This window comes from Mytilus californianus, unplaced genomic scaffold (genome assembly GCF_021869535.1).
Source record: "Mytilus californianus isolate M0D057914Y unplaced genomic scaffold, xbMytCali1.0.p SCAF_11, whole genome shotgun sequence".
Classification (NCBI taxonomy): domain Eukaryota; kingdom Metazoa; phylum Mollusca; class Bivalvia; order Mytilida; family Mytilidae; genus Mytilus; species Mytilus californianus.
This window is the reverse complement of record NW_026262593.1, coordinates 50,542,802-50,556,845: the sequence shown is the minus strand read 5'-3', so window position 1 is coordinate 50,556,845 and position 14,044 is coordinate 50,542,802. Positions and strand designations below refer to the sequence as shown.

At 31.0% G+C, this 14,044-nt stretch overlaps 1 protein-coding gene across 3 annotated transcripts in view; it reads right to left on the bottom strand.

Annotated features, from left to right (window-relative positions):
* The window catches only part of LOC127720266 (uncharacterized), a 50,182-nt gene that overhangs the window by 14,489 nt on the left and 21,649 nt on the right, over positions 1–14,044 (bottom strand). Inside the window, exon 1 of one of the 3 annotated variants that reach the window (XM_052226767.1) lies at positions 1,983–2,096. The exons of the other annotated variants lie outside the window; for them this stretch is intronic. The gene's annotated coding sequence lies outside the window, so the exon portion shown is untranslated. Of the gene's footprint in view, positions 1–1,982; positions 2,097–14,044 lie in introns of those variants that run through there. 3 annotated transcript variants of the gene reach the window in all.

Below are 14,044 nucleotides of genomic sequence, written 5' to 3'. Positions count from 1 at the left end.
CAATCTAATAATGTCAGAAGCACATTCCTGAATTTATTTAATGGATTTCTTTTAGGAAATTGAAATTCCAACATTGATGGGTAACAAGAAACTGCATTAAGAGATATCTCTAAATTAATTATATTAAAATCTTTGCAAATAGTAGGAATAAACATAAATTTCAGAAGTTTCATTGCATGTTAGCAATTGCAATATTGATAAGGATATAGAATGATGTAAATTGAATGAGAAGGAATTTAAAGATAGGTTATTCCAGCAGCATATTCCAGTAACACGTGTCTTTTCCAGAAACACATACTTATTCCAGTAACACGTGTCTTTTCCAGAAACACATACTTATTTAAGTAACACGTGTCTTTTCCAGAAACGCATACTTATTCCAGTAACACGTGTCTTTTCCAGAAACACATACTTATTCCAGTAACGCGTGTTTTTTTTAAGAAATAGGTGCTTATTTCAGAAACACGTGCGTGCGCATTGAAATCTGTTCCACACACAACTGGTCACGTGGATTTTGCCATTCACACCCATCCATTGTTGAAGTGGGCGAAACTTATAAAAATGACGATGTAAAAGTAAGATGGTACGAATAATTTTAGTTGGAAAAAGTAGTTTTAAGAACCAATAAAACTAGACAGCTGCAGCTAATGAATAAATGTAGTTGTTTTTTTTTTTACTATCTTCTTACAAAGCAGTGCAGCATAGTACAAATCGAAACCATTTTAAATGTCAAATGGAATTCTGTAGGAAAGAAAAGGGGGATAAAATGCTTTCAACATGATGCAAACATGCGAGTGTTCCGAACTGAATAACAACACAATTGTTTGTTAGAATATTAATTTCATACTTTTACTTTTACATTTATTGAAACTGCATTATATAATCTCAAAACGGTTTCAAGTCAATAGAAATAACGTCTTCAATACTAATTGCTTTTTGAATGTTTATGGTAAGTAGGAATCTTGACAGAAAATTCCATTTAAATGTTGCATTTGAGTGATAAAGCCAAAGTTTCTTAAGCCCCAACTTTATTGGGCTTTTTCCTGTTAACAGATAATTAACAGTACAATGTACGAAACATTGCTGTTTAGACACGTACCGCGTTATACACGGTTTTTGGATGGGTTTAAAGAATAGAGAATAATGGGTAAAAAAAGGAGAAAAATTGGCGCCCAAATTATACAACAAACATGATAGAGAATAGTGATATGCGAAGTCAAAAAAATAAAGAATTAGAAGAAAAAAATGGCCCACAAAAACAATTCAGAAATAAAGTCGCTCCTCCCAACAACAGATCTACTTATAACGTGTGTATTCGCACGAATGAAGATATTGTAACGTTAGGAGGTTTCTCTCACAGCTTTATCGGCGTTACTATCGAGATAACCTGCTTTTATTGTTTTTTTATTATTTCCTTATATCGAGGACCAACGGGAGTTACACTGAAGACCCACGAAAGTAACGCCGAGAAAGCTGTGACAGGAACCTCCTAACATTACAATATCTTCGTGATATCAAACGTAATTCGACAAAGTATTCTATAATTAAAAACTTATTCGTTATTAATATATATGAAAGAAAATGTGTCCATTGTTTTCCCAATTATTAAAACATCCTTGAGCAGGAATATCAGTAAACTCATCAAATAACCTATATTTTCTGTATGAATCATTTCAACCGTCGTTATTGACGTATGGAGTCTGAGAATCCATAATAATACAATCAAATACATCTTCATCCACTATACATAAAACGTTCGACACCACGCTAGAAAAATATTGAAGTTCATATTGGTCATCCTTTCGTGACAAATATCATTTTTTTTATCATTAAGAAGAGAAAAAGATACTTGTGGACGGGAATGAATAACAAGCGAAGAAGTTTTTAGTTATAGAATACTTTGTCGAAATATTCACAAGTACGCATTTATTTCATCCGTGTTTATACCCCAATGGTTAAATTAGAAACATAAATGTGGTTACCTGGAGTTCTGCCTTCCGACAGTACCAGCAGTGATGAGGAATCCTACGTTTGGTTGTTGGTCATGAAGGAATAGCAGACACGTCAAATGGACATGGATATGCAAATAAGAAGATGTGGTATGATTGCCAATGACATAGAAGTTAACAACTATAGGTCACCTTGCGGCCTTCAACAATGAGCAAAACCCATACCGCATAGTCAGCTATAAAAGGTACAGAAGAGACAAATTAAAACAACTGAAAAGAGAAAACTAACGGCTATATTTGTAACAAAACATTTACGAAAAACAAATTCTACCTGTTCTCGTCCTGCATGCGCATGAAATATTTGTCACTGGACATAAAACCAGGAGAAAAAATGGCATGTATAAAATAGTCTTTGAAGTATATACACGGAACAGCGTTTTATTGAGAATATTTCTTCTTGGTTTTTCTTGATTTTATTTTACTCATTTTTATAGTGTTATGAAAATGAAGCTTTCTGTTGAATTCGCTTAATTTGTCTGGTATTACAGATATCAAAAGAAATAGGCTTAATGTTATTAAAAACGATAATATGATCGTGTTCATCTACAAAGAAGCCACAAAGACAGCATTGTCATACTGATAATATCCTGGTATCATTGAGGAGTTTATTGGTAGCATAACTAGCAATGTATAACCAATAATGAACATATAAATAGCCCATTAGAATTTTCATCTATACACTAACTGTAATCACAATCAGGTTTTCTTAAATATGCGAGAGAACCTTTCAAACATTCTACAATTTTATGTCTACTCATTGTTTCTTTTATAACATTATTTAAAAATCACTACAGTATGCTTCATACTAGTAATTTGTTCACAATTGAAAAGAACAAAGTGAAGTAATTAGTGCTATGTCGAAATTATCCGAACCGTTGTGTTTATAGTCCAGAAGATAATTTCAAATACAATATTTCAAATACTATTTATAAATGTGATATAAAATGGAAAAACGTGTAACAAACTAGTTTATTGATCATTCGGCATTATTAGTGAATTATTTACTGCTGAGTGTCAAGTTTTCGTCTGTCAAATGTCTAAAAGGTTTTTCCAATTGAACAGTGCAATTAGGGTTTGCGATAGAAACGCTCATTTGGGTAGAACGCTGACTTGATTTAATGAAAGGTAAACGTTGCACAAAAGAAACATAATTCACATTAGTCAAATGTCACGTTTCATGTGTGGTTTTGTCAGTTGTAATATTTCATTCTAGGTTGTGCAATGTTGGTTCACTACTGCAGATCTTGTTTTTAGTAAAGTTGTGTATTCAAAAGAGTGCTCTCACTGTCACTTATTTGAAAAGCGTGTTGAGTGCTACATGTGTATTCAACCTAAACAGGTATATCTCTACAAATGTTTTACCTTACTGTTCATACAATGTTAAAATCCTTCGAACACTAAAGATTTGTTAACCTCGAGTCAGATGTATATCCTCTGCCAAAATTGCCATACATTTGCGGAACTTTGAGGTGTTTAAACGCTCTTTAACTTTATTATTGTTTAAGCTTACCCACCTTTTTCGGATGCCACTGACAAGTCTTGTGTATACGGAACACACTTCTGATCTATTATATGTTAACGGTTTGAATTGGGCAACCATCATCAAATGAAGAGTATTTCTTAAATGACCAATACATACATGTAGTTTTACTTTGTTATTTACATCTTTATTTCGATTCTGAAGATTGCTAAATAAACCAGTGAAAAAAAGGTGCTGCATTGTTTATATGGCAAATCGCATGTTGCTTCGTCTTAATGCATCGACATATTCTATCATTGGTTCAACATATTAAAAGGGTCATTATGTTGTCCAATGAAAGTGAAAATTAATGTTTACTAATTGGATGCATCAAGGAACCTTAAACTTCAAAAGGTGAAAGCCAAGAAAGAGTATATGTACATTGTCCATACTTCAATAATTGATAATCCATCCATCCCGTATCACGTTGAAGGTTTTTGTTAAGAGAGCTTACTATGAGGTTGAGGTAAAATGATCGGGAACTGTTTGTCAATATAAAAAAAATGGTTGCCATACATGTCAAGTAATAAAATATTGTATTCTAGATTAAATCTTCCTTGAAACAGAGTGAACATGATAATATAATGACCAATAAATGACAATCCCAGTTTAATAACAATTTCAATTTGAAAACTATCATAACATCTATTAAAATCAATATGAATCCCTTTGAAATTTGAGAAGATAGTTTTACTTCAATAATAAATATTTCGAGTGTTTAACCAAAGCTGTAGCTACGTTCTCGTATTTGCCTGAACTATAAAAAAACCGTTAGGAATAAATTTTAACGAAGTTTTCAAATGGTTGTGAATTACATTTCTAGGTTTTACTATTTTACTTAGTGAACATTCAGATTAGGTTATACATGTCTGTGTTCTATAATTCCTTATGCCAAATAAAACGCATGGTTGACTTTAAGAATCTAGAAACTGCTGTCATAATGATTATTTTCAATAAAAAACACAAAAAAAAAAAACAATAGAAAAAGTCATGCATTAATCTTAGTTTATAAAAACATATAACATTAGATTAGTGTTCAATTAATAAAAAAAGATTATATTGAATAGATTAAAAAGAAACGTTCCTGTTAGTGTAAGGACATTAATGTTGCGATTCCTTCAAACCAAAAGATGTGTTGTGCTTTTCATTGGAATAGGACATATCTATCTATAATAGCATGTATTATTGCTTATGCATGTCTTTTTGGTTGTGTAGTTAATCACAAGCCCACCAATTAGAACTTCTGTGTTGACATGCATTGTGATTGATATTGTCATATTGTTAGATTAACTGTTTACAAAACTTTGAATTGTCTTAAATACTAATGATTTCTATCCCAGGAATAGATAACCTTAGATGTATTTGGCAAACATTTCCGAACGTTTGGCCCCTAATGCTCTCCAACGTCTACTTTACTTGGCCTTTTAACTGTTTTTATTCTGATGAGTCTTTTGTAAAAGAAACGTCCGTTTAGCGTACACAATTATTTGCCTGGTATCTTTGAAGACTTTAAGTATATCCAAAACCCTGTTCATTTTTTCCAAGTGATTGATATTGATAAATAAATTACATTCGATATTGATACATTAACCATACATCGACGAAAAAGCTTCGAGAGTAAAGATTTATGTTATGAGTATACTCTCAAACAACTGTAGGAACAAAGTTTGGTCAATTATTAATGAGTCGGAGAATTATATATCTTTGTAAAGGTTTTCAACAAACTCTGGATTTTCTACCAATATACATTTGCAATAAAAGGTAATAAACTTATGAAAATTGTAATATTTACATAGAAGCTTATCGGATGATATGGTTGTCAGTGAAAAAAAAATTCTGGTGTAATTTTACAGCAATATTAAACGCAGAAATGATTCCAATCAGACAGGACTTCAACAACAATATGCAATGAAAGTTTGCTAACAATGGCATTTATATCTAATAGTAGATCAAATATTTGTTTACAGAAGCTCACAAACTAGTTTGTCCTACAATCTAGAATATATCGTGTCTGTTTCATTTGTTTAATTATAATAGTTTTGCGTCAAATCAATTTTTTGAAATCTTTTGAAATTTTGATTTTGCTATCTGATAAAGGACTTTCCGTTTTGAATTTTCCTTGGATTTCGGTATTTTTTTCCAAAGACAATGATTGCACTATTGCACATCACAAATTAGGCAATTTAACTTAATTCATATAATTCAAAATTGTAGTTTCTTTTTACAGTGCTTTTCTTCTCATGCACATGCATATATGTTTGTGAAAGGTCACCTTCTAAGTATTGAAAAATTTCAAATCAACAGACAATACATTCTCCATTTTTAAACAAAAAAGTAAACATAAAACTAATAACATTGAACATTGAACATTAAAGGAACTAGAAAGGAAACAAATCAGTTGTATTGATACTTGTATGCTATTACAGGTATATATCGTCTGTGGAAGGGAAATAAACTCATCATAGAAGAGACTTAAAATTGTGTACACCAGACGCGAATCTCGTCTAAAAAAGACTCATCAGTGAAGCTCGAATCAAAAATGTTAAAAAAAAAAGGCCAAGTAAAGTAGGAAGTTCAAGAGCACTGATGACCCAAATTCCATAAGGTTTTGCAGTGAGTTAAGTTAAAATTACACACCGTCTTACTTACGAAACGTGATTATATTAAATATGTTTATTTGCATAACTATCATCATATTAAGGATTTCGATATCAACGAAACTTTGCATTTACCGATCAATGATAACCAAAGAAGTCATTCATTTAAATATTTTGTAATTAAATTTGACTATATAACTAAACATTTGTTAGTTTGATAACTATAGATTCTACCACTGAATCGAGTGTGATACGATATTTTTCCACTCGAGACAGTCACATTTTCAAATTCAAAATGCGAGGCACGCCAAGCGTTTTAAATATTAGAAATTTAATTGTCGAGAGTAGAGAAATATTGTATTACACGAGATTGGGTGGTAGAAGCTGTTTTTCTAATGTTTTTCATGCGATATACATCATTTGTTTCCAATGATTTGCAAAAAGATGTGTTCTTTCTTTGTAACGTCATCAGGAATTGTCGCCGTTTTTCGTGACGTCACCATAAGAAAGAGGAAAGCAAGACAATCTTAAGTCATATTTGAATTTTGACCAATGAAAAACTGAAATCAAACGAGCTGCACAAAAAAATCAACAGGTCTGGAAAAGGATAAATCTAAGCATTAGAGAAAATAGTTTTATCAATTTCGATATGAGAAAAATAAAAATAATAGTTGATCTACATTGTAGTTTACAAGATTTGGTCAACTTATTTTCTGATTCTATAATATATTGAGGGTAATGAACTTAATATGAAAGTGGGAACAGCTATAAAGAAATTATTATTTGCAAAGAGGGAAGGTAAATGAATATTGCGAAGGATTCATGAATACACTGACCATTATATGCCAAACTTAATCAACAGCACGAAGACAGCACAAACTTTGAGAACGCTTTTATTTTGATATATTTTATCGCACCTCTGGTAAATTAGTGACGTTGTGATTGGTTGATGGAGATGTAGGGCACTAGTAAATTTCATATGGGTATCATGATGTCACGTCTACAATTAACGGTGACGTCATCTAATAAGGTTATTGTATTTCATTCTTTATTTTAAATACAGAATTTGGCAGGAAGAGTTTTATGTGCAATAAATCGTTAAACGATTTACTACTGACCCCTACGGATTCAAAGAGGGCTTGTAAAACCCATAGCGGAATCGGCATTTGGCCTCACCTCCTATGCATTTTATTAACCCTCTATGGGTCAGTAGCAAACCATAAAACTTAAAATATCGTTTTAGTTAGAATTTATCGTAAAGACCTAACATAAATACAAGGTTATACAAAACATCAGTTATTTGCATCTTATAAAACAATGCACAATCATTATCCATATATATATATATATTAATGCGTTTTGTTAAAATATACTTTTCACTTTTTTGGTCTTTGGAAAATGTTGTTTGTGCTGTATTTAGACCCCTCTACCAAGAAATTTGTTTTATATGCACACGTAAAAAAAATTGCGGTTTTTATCCAACGCAATCATAGGTTTGAAACGTTGTTTTCAATTTAGACTTGTTTATATTTTTTCGTTTGGGCTTGTATTATATTTGCCTTTGGGTTTATATGATCCGTTCATCCTATTTCGTCTCTTTAAAATTCAAGAGTCTACCCTAAATTGAGGTAAATTATATGGCCTTCCAAATACCGTTTCGATCCCTTACATCACTGAAGAGATATTAATTGTCGAAATCCGGATATGGTGTACAAATTTTTGCACCTCATGTTTGCGGTATACCATCTTCTCCGCTAGTTTATTGTTTTCTGTTTCGTACTAAATCAATAATTAAGATCCATGTTACATCTCATGATCAATTTATTTGGCAATCGTCAATGGCAGTCAGCAGGGTTTAAGAACATCAGTTGTTCGACCTGTTAGTCAAATGCCTTTTGTTAAAATATACTTTTCACTTTTTTGGTCATTTGGAAAGTTTTGTTAGTGCTGTATTTAGACCCCTCTGCCAAGAAATTTGTTTTACATGCACACGTATAAAAATTGCGGTTTTTATCCAACGCAATCATAGGTTGGAACGTTGTTTTCAATTTAGACTTGTTTATATTATTTAGTAATATATATTTGATGATAATTCTGGTGAAATAAGACGCAAGTAAAACATATTAAGTACTGACTATTATTTGGACAAAATTGCACTATCTTGGTGAACGGAACATCATAACCATTTTGCGGTAATATGACACCATATTCTGTAACTCCAAAGGGGCAATCTGAGATTGGATCAGTACCAAGTGTACACACATATATATATGAATGTACTTATCCAAATAATTTTTCGAGCTTAACTGTGTACTACAAACACAAAGGATAACAAGGAGGTTTAATATATAGATAAAGCAGCAGCAATTGCAGAAGATAAAATGTAGTCTTCAAATAAAATGCTGCTATAGTCTCATCTGTCATTGCCAGTTCGTGTAAGATTGTAAAGAATTATGATCTCAATATTTCCTTCGGAGCGCTGTGTAAGAAGATTGTATTGCCATATTAAGTGTAAACTATAAGCCATTGACGGATATATTTATAATTCTAAAAATGGATTAAGCAATAATTAAAAACAAAGTAAAGTTAACTTTGACACACGATACTTGTTTTAGAATAACCTTCATCCTCAAATGTCCCCTTTGTATTACCTCTCTTTTTTTTTTAATATGGAATTAAAATCTCGGAACTCTCAAAGCACACACCATAAAAGTTCAAGAGTATCAATATCTCATAAAAGAAAAAAAAATCAACAACAACAACAAAAACAAAAAATACCCACTAAAAAAGTAGCTAAATAGAGCAACAAAAACCATCATATGTGGCCAAATTTGTTTGAAAGGGTTAAGTTAACACCATAGTTTTAATACAAAAAATGTCTTGTCTAAAAATGACACTGAAATCATGTAAGTATCGAAGCATTGATTCATAGACATAATTAGCTTGGAATAATTACCACAAATTTAGATTGTTAAATTTATATAATAAAGCACTCGAACCTCATGTTGAAGTTTTAGAAATAATGTTTTTTTTTATAATTGAGTCTGTCGATATTTGTGAAAAATCTCGTGATTTGATTTCCATATATGCAGCCTGACAAAAGATGTATTAAAACCAATATGATAAGAAACAAATTAGCAATGTACTATAAAAATGGATTTGTTTACAAATTTAGTTTGCCTTCTACGGTTTTAACGATGGTTCAAAGATTTGAAAAAAAATCAAAAGATTGTCACCATTTGTTAGATATACTCAAATGCTAACAAATGGTTTTCCAATACAATTTATTTTTAAGACTAGTTTATAGTTAATTTAGAAGAGGTGTCATATATGTTTCTCCAACCAATGATGTGAATATTCGTAAACGTAAGTTTATGGTCATCTGTAACCCCAATATAAATGAAAGTTTACTTTTAAACCATTCATTGAGCCTTAGGTACTCTAGCAATGGGTATAATAGCGGGAGAAAAGATCATATCAAAATCTATAATAACTCCCTCGTTAGACAATCTATATATCAACTGTATGGATCTAGTTGTGAAGGGTTTTTGCTGGGTTTTATTTTCTGGTCCATTAAAAGTATCTTTGTTAAATTTATTCGCAGCCTGCTCATAATTGAGACAATTTAGTACTTCACCTATAATAAGGAATTTTCAGTTCTGTATAAGGTTTGTATCAGACGATGAAATAAAGGTCCCTACATGTTTCGCATGGTTTTGGTGTTGTCCCAATTGGCAGACACCCCTTCGTTATCCTATGCTTTTTTCATGTGGTTTGTCTAGGTAATAAATTATTCAAACATCAATAAAAAGCTTCATGAAAAATGTTATGTTATCAAAAACTATCTTCTCAAACAAGTGGAAGAACGAATTCGGTCAATTATTAATGAGTCGAAGATTTATCTATCCTTTCAATGGGTATCCGCAAACTTTATGGATTTTTCTACCGATAAATATTTGCAATAAAAGGCAATAAACGTTATGAAAATAGGAATATTTACATAGAATCTAATCGGAAAATATGGTTGTCAGTGATAAACGAAAAACACGAGTAATTTTACAGAAATATTGAACGCACGATGATTTCCATCAGATATGACAACAACAATGGTCAATCGAAGCTTGCTAACAATAGGATTGATGTATATAAGTTGATCAAATATTTGTTTAGAAAAGCTTGAAAAATAACTTATCGTACAACATTTCACAATGTAGATTAGTTCAAGTATGCTTGGTAGTGTGTTTGAGTAAGACAGAAATAATTCCGACCATGCTTTTTTGATTGTTCGCTCTATTCATATTTGGTATTTTGATACCAAAGTAGTTGTATGATCTGTGCATAAACTGTATTAATGGTCTACTATCACAAGTCGAAAAAATAGCATTGAATTTTCCAGCAAAATAACTGTGCCTAAGACACGAGACAAAAAAACAGGGAAGTAAAAGTACAGCGATAATACATTTTTGCTGTTAGAATTTGTCCGTCGATGGATTACGATTATAAATACACATAAACTTAACTTATATATGTCACGTGATGATGTACAATGTGTTGAATGGATTTAAAATGTTATATGATAATTTTCTCTAATACTATTAAGGCTTTGGAGATTTAACGAACAATTCTGAACAATGATAATCAATAAATTCATTCAAAAATAATTATTTTGTAATTGAATTTGTTTGGATAATTAAAGAGTTGTTGGTTTAAATAGTTTTATCAATTTCGTCCTGACAATAATAGAAATAAGAGTTGACATTACAGTTAACAAGAGTGAGTACAAATACCGAACCTGAGTGCAGAAAAACCAATGAATGTGTGCAAATGAAAGTAAGATAATGTTGCTCGGGTTTCAGAAATACACAGTCTAAAAAGCATAGATTACATTTCAGAAAAGATTGAATACTTTGAGAATGATGATACTTTCATATAGTATATATTTCCAGTTAGAATGTATTTTAAACCACCATAAATCATTCACAAAATTACAAAGTTATACAAAAATATGTTTATTACATTAGTGAACACAAAAACACAATTAATATCCAAATAATATTTGGTTGATAAGAGAAATGTGGCGAAATAACACAAATAAAAAAGAAGAACTGAACTATACGAGGAACACAATTGACAATATGGTAGATTAAACATTAAGTCCTCTGTGATCATACATGGAGCAATCGGAAATGAAAGCAGTTCCATGTTTACACAAATGTGCATGTGTATCTTAATCCACCATTTTCTACATAAGGAAATGCCTTTACCAAGTCAGGAATATGACAGTTGTATTCCATTCGTTTAATGTGTATGAGCTTTTGATTTTGCCATTTGAAGGAACTATCCGTTTTAAATTTGACGGGATTACCAGATATCATTTAGTCGTGCATGTACTACTGAATAACACTGTTTCCCCTCAGTATTCCGTGTAACATTGCGCAGTGCAAATATACTTTGATCGTAACAGAACACATCTGTTCATACCAAACTGTGTGATCAATTGTACTCAATCATTAGTTTTGGAATATAGGTATTGCCAACATGAATATCTGGTATTCGCTTGACTAGTATACATTGTTTATGGGTCAGCTGAAGCCCGCCTTTGGGTGTGGGATTTTCTCGCTATGTTGAAGACCTATTGGTGGCCTTGGGGTGTTTTCTGCTCTTTGGTCGGGTTGTAGTCTCTTTGACACATTCCCCGTTTCCATTCTCAATTTTATCTGAATAGATAAATCATATAAAAATTTAAAATGAGTTTTTTGTTCAAATTTTACAGTACCGTGCAACATTCAGACAGATTAGGAAGCATGTTGCTGGTTTTTAAAGAATGTGCTGATATAGCCCATCTATCATTGACAGATTGTGTAAGATTACAAAGAATTAAGATCTCATATTTACGAAGGTGAAGATGTGTAATATTTTATTGATTTTCTCAAGATGTCGGATATATTCACAATTCTAAAAATGGATAAAGCAATATGTTTAATATACAAGTAATTTATATCGTTTTCTGTGTATTTGGAATATATTTTAGGAAAATTCTTTATCCTTAACGTTTGAAGTAAAAAGTTTGAAACACAAATTATATGATTTGTAAAAAGCTGAGGGTATAAGTCCGAATAAACAACAAAAACGCCTAACATTACAACCAAAAGAATCTTAATATGTTCCCAAGGGAGTTGAAACAATGGTTATTTTAGTACTACAACATAGTTCAAAATTTAACAAAAACATTTCCATTATCGAAGCACTTGGCAGTATTGGTAGGTGTTATCGTCATAAACATCATGTTGTTCAGCAGGAACCACATGAAAGCAGTTAAAATTTCATTTATGGCATCGTTTGGAAAATTTGGTGTTACAACACTTTTAAATAAGTATCCAACTAAGAGACGAAATACCAGATTGTACTTATGTGCATAACGTTGAAACATCTTGTTAGATTTCAAAAACACTGATATTGATAAATCAAATTATGAGTTTTAAATGGCCCTTGATTTATTCCCCCCTTATATTTCAACGTTAACTATAAAGAGTAGTTCCAATTATTAACTAACGAGAACGGTTGTTTAGGTAACGTTTCTCGTCTAAAATGATATCAAAATAGTATTATTATAGTCCTTAATTTAATTCGAAGGAGTTAAATGCATTCTTCTTAATTACAGTCTGTTTGTATGTTGATCGATTCCCATTTAACTAAAACTTTAGCTTAAATGTGAAAAACTAACATACATGAACTTAATTTTTTTATAAATAATTTGATGAGTTATCATACCTCTTTACCATGAGTTTGTAAATTATATTTTAGATCTAAATTCCCCTTTTAATGTCGACAAGGGGAACAATCGTTACATAAAAGGACAGGAAAGCCCTTAACTGTATTATACTAGCTAAATAGATAACAATAACACAATTAGAAGCAACACAATAGTAGAAAAGATTTAACTAAAAATTATATCAATTTACGAAATCAAGCTCAACATTCGTTACCTGTTAATTTGAAATCACGTCGTCCTATCCTTTACGTATACATTACTACGATTGTATAAATTTTTTACACAAATAAAAAAAACTTTGGGGTATTCTAAACAATGCTTGTCGACTGTAAAAGTGTTTATTTTTTAAATATTAAGACAAATGGTCATGAGTACGTAAAATTCCAAGTATTGAAAGCATCGCAAGTATCACAGCGTCATAAACATAATTTGACGCCTTGAAATCAATCCAAAAACTTTAAAAAGCAATTACTAATAAAATAAATGCACCAGGGGTAAATACGATTCGATGTGCGTGTCTTCGTCTAAATTTTGAATCATTAATTTGCACAAACATTTATAAGTAACTGACAGACTTTTTAGACTGTTCATTTATATTTATTACAACATGAGTAATCAAATATTTTCCACTGAATTCGGCATCACACTTTTAGATTGATCAATAGTTGACCCATATTTCAATTCATAAATATATATTACAATATATACAATCAAATATTTTGTTACCGTGCATTTTTCTTGATAAACTTAGTAAAGAACAGCTGTTTAAGGTGAGCATGTGATATTGATATAACAATAACATCCTCATATAATCATATTTCTTTTTAACGAAACACATGGCATAAGTCAGTTATGTTGTTGAAAGGTGCATACTGTCGCCAGAATTAGTGACATTATAAAACAAACGATCACAATAATTTAAGATCAGCAATATTGATGACTTTAAAAAAATCAATATTTTCTCACGTGTAAAATCATTCTTATAAATGATAACAACGTAGTATATACAATGCAAACCACTGTATGATCATCTAGTAATGGATAAGGTTACGTATGTTAATATTGTCCATACATATTTTACTTTTAAAACAACGTTATTCTCTCTTTTCTTTCAAGGAAATGAAACTGATTTTGAAATTTATCATCA